At 41.3% G+C, this 8346-nt stretch overlaps 1 protein-coding gene across 2 annotated transcripts in view; it reads left to right on the top strand.

Annotated features, from left to right (window-relative positions):
* C4H4orf19 (chromosome 4 C4orf19 homolog) overlaps positions 4032-8346 on the top strand; it is a 44184-nt gene continuing 39869 nt past the window's right edge. Inside the window, exons 1-2 of one of the 2 annotated variants that reach the window (XM_021396626.1) lie at positions 4032-4108; positions 4285-4355. The gene's annotated coding sequence lies outside the window, so the exon portion shown is untranslated. Of the gene's footprint in view, positions 4109-4148; positions 4356-8346 lie in introns of those variants that run through there. The other variant, XM_021396627.1, reaches the window with a different exon arrangement.

Here is an 8346-nt window from a genome sequence, read left to right as displayed (position 1 = left end):
ACTATTTGCATATCCAGAACAAACCTTTCATTCATTCTTTATCTAAAGTGCATCAATAAACAGGATCAGATGGAGGTCCATATTTTCTGACACACAAGGCTCTCGGAATAGGCCATAGCTGCAAGAAAGCTTTAGTAGGGAATCAGCCGGAAATTCTTTGGCTGACAAAGGTAAGCCAGAGGTCAGCTAGAAAAAATATTTTTATCAGTCATTTCCTTTGCACCACAGCTGGGGAATGCACGGCCCGTGACTTCATTTCATACGGCCTGTGGCCATTTAACTTTTTTCATATTACTAGTAGATAACATCAAAATGTGAGTTAACAGGTAGCTTGGAAAAGCACTCAGAAGGCTTTCAGGTTTCAGTGTTTCTCCCACCCTGATTTCTTTATGCTGCATATGCAAGTCCTACTCAGAAACCTGTAGTAACAGAAATTTTAGCCATTTGGCAAAGGGAGTTTGAAACAAATATCTGCCACTAAAATAATGGTCATATACAGGAAGGGGGGTGGAGGGGTTTGGGGGAAGGACCATTTCAGCCCCAGATCATCTTTAAATCCTGAGAACTCACTGTGACTGTCAAAAAACCACACTGAAAGTTTTTCAGGGCAGGATGCTTGATGTGATGCTTATGTGTCTTTGTGACACGTCATAAAAAGGGTCCTGCAGGTCATTACCATTAGGCTAGGAGCAGCAATCTCCGTTGTTTTATTTTTTCATTAAGGATTAAAAAATATAATATATCCACTCTGGATGGATTTGACTCTTATCTAACATGGGACAGCTTCCAGGCTCTTCTTACAGAGGCCACGCTGCAGCCCTCCCTGCTACCAAAACCTTGCCACATAAACCTAATCAATGTTTTATAATAAATACTGAGAGTGCAAAAGGACAGAATTTCATTATGCACTTCTATTTCTTCAATTATAAAACCAAGGGCATCTTATCTTTTCACGCGTTTTTTATGTATTTGCAAATATAATCATGAAATAGGATAGTTGTCAAGGACTTGTTATTAAAAATCATTTTATACATTTATGTTACAAATATGACCTACTTTACATTTGTTACAGCCTGTTAAAGATGTTACTCAACATTTCTTTTTGGAGTTCCACTTGGACGCAGGGAGAGCAATGGACTGTATTATTTCCCCTGATTTGCCTTTCCAGCCTGATCACTGAACACCATTCCTTGTATTTTGGAGGTAGTCTGGTGACTTCTACAAAGTCACTGATGGTCACAGTGTGGGTCTAAATCACAATATCAATTCTCAGAAGTCAAAGGCTGAAAGAAGTCAGCAAAGATGGTGAAGGATCTGGAAGGCAAAGTGTATGAGGAGTAGCTGAGGTGCCTTGGTTTGTTCAGCCCAGAGATGAGGAGGCTGAGGGGAGGCCCCATGGCAGCCTCACAAGGGGATTAGAGGGGCAGTGCTGAGATATACTCTCTGGTGACAGCGACAGACCCGAGGTAACAGCATGGAACTGTGTCAGGGGAGGGGCGGGTTGGGGATTGGGAAAAGGTTCTGCACCAGAGAGGTGCAGCATGGCACATGCTGCCCAGAGCAGCCCCATGCTGCCAGAGATCACAAAGCGTTTGGACAGTGCTCTCAGACACAGAGATTGAATTTTGGGGTGTTCTGTATGGAGCCAGGAGTTGATAATACTTTTGGGTCCATTCCAACTCAGAATATTCTATGATCCTTCCAAGGATCATAGAATGAGGCACTTCGTTGGGTGCTTCTCCGGGAGGAGCAATTTGTACAACTATCCTTCTCTTTTGAAAAGGAGACTTTTAGTATGGAGGACCATCTGCACAACACTAAATTTACTTGAAAATGTAGGGCAATAACCCAAGATTCCTGCTCCAGCAGAACACGTCCTTGAAATTGCAAATGGTTCCCAAAGCAACTGCTACAACCCTCCCCTAGCAAGCTCTTCTCCCTGCCTCTGCTGCCCTGTTGTCCAGACCCATGCTGGTCCTGCTTGCCTGGGTGGGGGATGCTCCCATCCCACCCAGCAAGGCCTCCAAATGACTGCACCCTCCACCTGCAGCACCTGTCCTGTCAGCAGCACAGGGATTCCATCTCCAGGCTCAGTGGGGAATACATGAAGGCAAATTTAAGGCACATTCACATGCTCCTGTTGGCATGGCTTTCACTACATAATACTGATGTGCCAGCACAGCTCTTACATTTACCGCAGCATACAACAGTGATAAATAATCTCCTGATTTTCATGCCACAGCTCTCATTCCATGTGAATTTTGTGGTGATATTTGCATGTGAGAAAGATTCAGGACTAAAACTAATCTAGTCGACAGACTTGAAGTAAACTATATAACATTTGCAAGGCAAGGGATGAAACAAAAACCCAGACGCTCCAAAGCACAGACGAAAACAGAAGATCCTGGAAGCAATAGGACAGTCTGTTGTCATTTGTCTCCATTATTGCATTGCCTGTTAAGTAAGAGCCCAGCATTTCCCACTATAAGATCACATTGCTGATGGTATCTAACTTCGGATGTTAACCTCTTGGGCTGTAATTTTTCAAGGCAGACAGCTATCTCAACAAGAATATCCTCCAAAATGAAAAGAAAGAAAAACAGAAACAAAAAAACACTGCTAAAACAGTCTTCAATGAGATTAGAGGAAAAAGAGGGTTTCTGTGGTCTGAATATCTTAACTACTTTTCCTTTGAAAAAATGTTGTCCCACTTGTGGTTTTGATACTTCATCCAGGACACGTCTGTAAAAACCTGACCTAACTATCAGCTCAGAGAGATTCCAACAATTTGCACATGTCCATAGGAAAAGTCAGATTTCATGAACAGATTATTTTCAGCCAATGTTAAGAGCATGTAAGCAAAAATAAATAAATTGAACATAATTTAAAAAAATAATAAGTTCAAAAAAGTCTGCCACAGAGCTTTGCAGAGCTTTGCCGAAGCTCACAAACCGTGGATAATGTTTGGCTTTACATTATGACACAGCTCTTTGCTTAAAATAAGCACATCCAAAGAAGCTTTTATGACTTTGTTGCTGGGCAGTGGCATTGCAGCCAGCTTCATTGCCCTGCATGGGGCCAGGTGGCACAGCCAGTGCTCCTGCTGCCCAGGTACCCACACTGCAACCCCAGCCCACTCCTGACACAAGTCTGGCAGAGCCATATTGACCTTACTGTAGTGCCTAGGAGGTGAAACACAACGCAAATCCTGCTCATTGATGAACTGAGATTTTAGGAGGATTCTTTGCATGAGTAAGGCAAGCAGTACTCCAGCATGGCCCTTCCACTGGGGAAGACAAGGGTGCGAGCTCCAACCAGTCACAGGGCCACCCTAAGCAAACAGTTACTGGGGGTGAGAACGATAAATCTACCTGTACAGCAGCCAAGCTTCATGTAACCACAAACAAACAGAGGATTTAGCAAAACATTTCCAAAGTGTTATCAAGTGGGGTACCTCTGTTCACACTGCTTTGGACCTCCATCCTAGGACCTATACAGTGGGCTGGTGTAATGTCAGTGCCAGTTCTTTCCAGGACTTTTTTATTATTATTATTATTATTACAGTTTCCACTTGTACATCTACACATGTTAAAGATTACAGCTCAGAAACACCTGACACAGCTGCCTGCAGATATTTCTTAAGTCAAATCTCTCCTCCTGCACAGGGAACGCTCTCGTAACTGAGTTGCGGCAGCAGAACATCTTTCATAGCACATTTGGGAACACCACGCCCAAACCAAAGTGATTCCAGGGAAGTCAGCAACTTTCATCCGTAAAAATTAGGGGGTGCCTGCAAACACCCACCTTAAAGCAGAATTCCTCTACAGAGCATCACCCAGAACAGTGGGGATTCAACTTCTGTGCTAGGTAATACTCTCATGCAACAGAGGAAATTTTTACCACAGCTCTTCAGCACTGTTTGTGGCATGAGAAGACTGAAGAACATGCAAATGACAGTGTTAATACACTGACAGACTTGGACTTTGTTGTGGTTGTGGTGAGTGGGTGTCCCAGCAGAGAGCTATTCAGCACGTGCTCTCCCTCCCATTCTTTTTCTAACCCCGGCCAGAAAGCAGTGAGGTCTGTCAGGTTTTTATCCAGTTTGCAGGTAAAGGGTTACAGATTCTAGGAAGTATTAAATGCAAACTTTAAAGGATTTTATTTTCATCTGCAGTCACATGACGACTTAATACCCAATGACACTAACTACAGTGTCTCATTAAGAGGTCATGCAAACTCCCAAGCTAAACAAGGCATTCTTACATATTTAACATTCAAATGCAGGAGCCAAGCTAAGCCATGGAAGATTGGAATCAGAAAAAAGCAGCACTTCCTGATCAGGACAAAAGCTACAGGTAGGAGAAGTTCTTGTTCCTTTAACTTACAACACTGTGCTTTCAAGAGAAACTGTTAGTAGAGCGTGTTGTGTACTCTCTTCCTTTTTTTTAGCTTTCAAAATAATCTAACACTTTTATCTGGAAAATATCAGATCTCACCTGTTTCACCTTTTGTAAAATCGGTTTTGTTTATACGCTTGGTTGGTTCAGCAGAAATCCAAACAAAACAATGTTCTTAAATGAAATGTAACTGTAGAAAAACTAATATTTTTTAAGATTTCTTAGCTATTGAAACTGTTGTTTTAGAGTATGTAAGGAAAAAGGGGAGTTAATGCCTCTGATGTCTGAACTGGAGGGATTTAGAGCTCTTCTGACTTTACTTATACCATGAATTGCACATTGTTTCAGTCAATCCAATTAAAGTGTATTTTAATGGATGCAGCTTCCTCGCTGAACTTTCATGATTTCTGATTTCCCTTCCTGCAATTTGTTGCGTTTAAAAGAAAAAAAAATATCTTACAAAAGCAAATGAAAGGCAGATGGGGAGGGTATTTCAGTGCTCTATAAAAGGAGAAAAAAATAAAAGACTGGGAGTAGAAGGAAAGGCAGTCAGTTAATTGAGAATTTAAACTGTATGAAAATATATCCACTAAGTGATAAAGTTTCACTGACAATTGCTGGCAATACTGCAGGAGTTTTTTTTTTTTGTTTTTTTTTTAAACTTTTGCTGAAGGATTTGTCCAGGATACAGCATCAGCACTTTGTTCACACAGAACTTTCTCTCATCACAATTTTTCTCTAAACTGTAGTTATTTCCACATGGGGCTGTACATACTCATCATTTTTATCCCTTTATAGGAATTTAGTTGTAGACTACAAAAACTATCATTTACCTGTACTTGCAGAGCTACAAAACCTATATTCACTCAAAGATCTCAGTGCACCTTTAGATTTCCACCCCCTGGGGATTCCCACTGCATAAAAGGAGTTAGTGGTGTTTCTTGTTTTACTCCTACGATAGCAGAGTGGTAATTGCAAGCAATGTATTCTTATTTTTATTCTAGAAACCTATCTCTTTTTCCTCTTCCCACATAATGCTAGTGTATACCAAAAAGAAGTGGAGAATAACAATACCTACAGCACCTTTCTACAGATAAGCTCTCAAATTCCTTTGCTTTATCATTACCAGCACTTAAAATAAATCCAGGGAAGCTGGAGCTCCAACAAGTTTATCACCAGCACTTAAAAAACAGTCACTCACTTCCAAGGTGCCCATCTCAAACTGTTGCGGGTTCCGCCTGAGACACCAGCAGCTCTTTTACCAGCTATGGGTACTGCTCACCTCCCAGCAGGGGAGCTCACTGTGACGGTGAGGATGTAGAAAGAAACGATTGTGCTTTAACACAACTGTTCTAAATTTACTGTAACTGACCTCTGAATTTAAATTATTTGTATTTAAAATATATATATATATATATATATTCAGTAACTCTTGTAGATAAGGGGCTTATTTGCCAAGCAAAATTTAAATGTAAGGGAAACATACCAGACCCCAAATACACAGCCATTCTGTTACACAAGGTTTCTCCTAAGGTGAGCATTGCACCCACCTGACGTGCGGGGAGCAGCCTGCCAAGGCCAGACTCTTATACCAAATGTTTGAACAAATTGGGTGGGTCATGAAAGCCAGCACTTAGGAGCTACACAGGTAAATCTGCTGAACACTGATTACACAACATGTCCTTGTTGGGTGGAAGACACGAGAAATGCTAAAGTCACTCTGAGCAAACAGATACTGCATGAGGGTGAGAAGTAGATCATTTCCAAAGGAAAGGCATTAATAAGAGTTTATTCCAAGCACGCTAGCAGTTCAGATGTTCATTATACCAAAAATTTTGCAATTATTACAGTAATTTACACTGCTTTAATTAGTACCTTTTTTTTTTCTAATGATATAACCCAACCTGTTAGCTGCTCTATCACTTCAACATAGAATCAAATGTAGTACTGTTCACAGGAAGGACACACAAATCAAAGACTTCCTTCTTGTACGCAAGGAAAGAGATTCTTAGAAACTGAGATTCACAGAAATCCAAGAAAAAATTCTTCTCTTTGATCTTTGGGAGAAACCAAGGAAACATAAAAATTAAAATGCTTCTATGAGTCTGGAATTGTTTTCTTCTTGCCCCAAAACCAGAGGAAAGCTAAATATTGATCAAAAGTTTACCCAGCTTTTCCAAAATGCTTGTAAATCTCAGGAAACTTGTATCAGATTTAAGACTTTTACTGAAAAACATCAACCTGATAATTTTATTGTAGCTCTATGTAGGTGGAAAGACAGAGCAAAAGCTGCAAGTGAATGCAGCTGTGGCTTCCTTGGAAAGCCAGGTAGAAAGTGATCACCATGCAAAAGAAACATTCATGAGAGCTGAGGCTCTTCTTTAACCACACGGTTGTTTTTATCACATCTCAAGGAAACACTTAAAGAAAGTATCTTCTTTAAACCAAGGTGCCTCATACAGGTGAGAGCATGATCCTTTCCTTCCCCCCAAGCAGAAAACGAAGTACAGGATCTGGGGCACATAAAACACCACAGGGAAAGAGACCAGACAGGCAAGTGATAGAGGAGGTCTGTATGGTCTCTGTGCAGTGGCTTCATGGAGAACAAGAAAAATGGGCAGGAGAGGGGAAGCGTCTGGGCATGGGACCGGGTGCCCAGTGCCCCAGCCAGCAGGAGAGCTCAGGGCAAGCAGGCCCTGCACAGGAGACCAGGGTTTGCCTTGGCTCCATGCTGTTCTACCACCTCAGGAAAGCCTTTATTCACGTCTTTCAGGAAGCGGAGCCCTTTTTCTATGTTTGCACAGTATCTAATTAAACACAGTCTCAACCTTGTCAACATCTCACACAACCACTGTTTCACAAGTGTCTTGGTGGGGACAAGACTTGACACACACAACACACTGAAAGGTGATGAGATGTCATCAGATAATAAATATTTGCTTAGAACTTAAAATTCCTCTTCCAAAACCTGTTCATCTGCCACCTGACAGCAGTGTGTGCCTGGTACTTCCACCAAAAAAAGTGTAAGCAATGATGCATGGACATGGTTGGGTTTTGCAGAGCTACAGAGCAAGAATTCCAGCAAGCTGGACATACTGCTATGGAAAATAGGTACAAAACATGATGTCGTTTTACTTACTGAAAGTTTGATATCAAATAGACAAAATAACTTTTGGTAGAAAGGTCAAAAGGGATTATTGGACGGGGGGCGGAAACAGCAATTTTTTGTTGACTTTCCCTCTAAGTTACTTTCCTATGAACATATGGAGGAACTTTAAAATTTTTATTAAGAGCTGAGTACATAGTTTGGAAACTAAACATTTAATCAGTTACAGCAGGAAGCAGGGAAAAAAAGACCTAAGGTTTCTTTTTTGTGTGACATTTTTGTCTGCAGTTTCTACAAAAGTTTATTTAACTTCCAATTCTTCACTTCAACCACAGATGTTGGCTGCAAAGCCACAGATGCTTTCTGGTTAGAAAAATATTTGTGGTCAAATAGTCTATTATTAATTTACATAAGTTATTTTTCCATTTGGGAGAGCAAGGAACAAGCCATCTCCTTGGGGCTTACTTTTTTTGGTGTTACCAAATGGGCCTGGCTCCACTTTAAGTCATTCCCCAGCTATGAAAGAAAACTGTGCATTGCTATTAGAAAGCAGTTAATTTTTGGATTTTATGTGAACAAGGCCGAATGCCTTGCTATAGCAGACAATCTGCTTTTGTGCAAAAGCCGAGTAGCAAAGAGGAGACTATCCCATGTGGGGAAGGAAATGTACTCCAAGTGACTAAAAAACCTTTCAACCTGGAGCCCCCTCTGGGACCTTTCCATACAGACTCCAGTGAGAATAGTACCAAATCCTCATACACCGGCCAGGGGCAGAATACATGGCCTGGTGTAGGTTACGGTGGTGCTGCCACAAAGCTGCCCAGCGCTCTACTACCAGCAGGA

This window comes from Numida meleagris, chromosome 4 (genome assembly GCF_002078875.1).
Source record: "Numida meleagris isolate 19003 breed g44 Domestic line chromosome 4, NumMel1.0, whole genome shotgun sequence".
NCBI classification, from domain to species: Eukaryota; Metazoa; Chordata; class Aves; order Galliformes; family Numididae; genus Numida; species Numida meleagris.
Note: the sequence above shows the minus strand (reverse complement) of the source record. Positions and strands in the feature narration are given on the sequence as shown.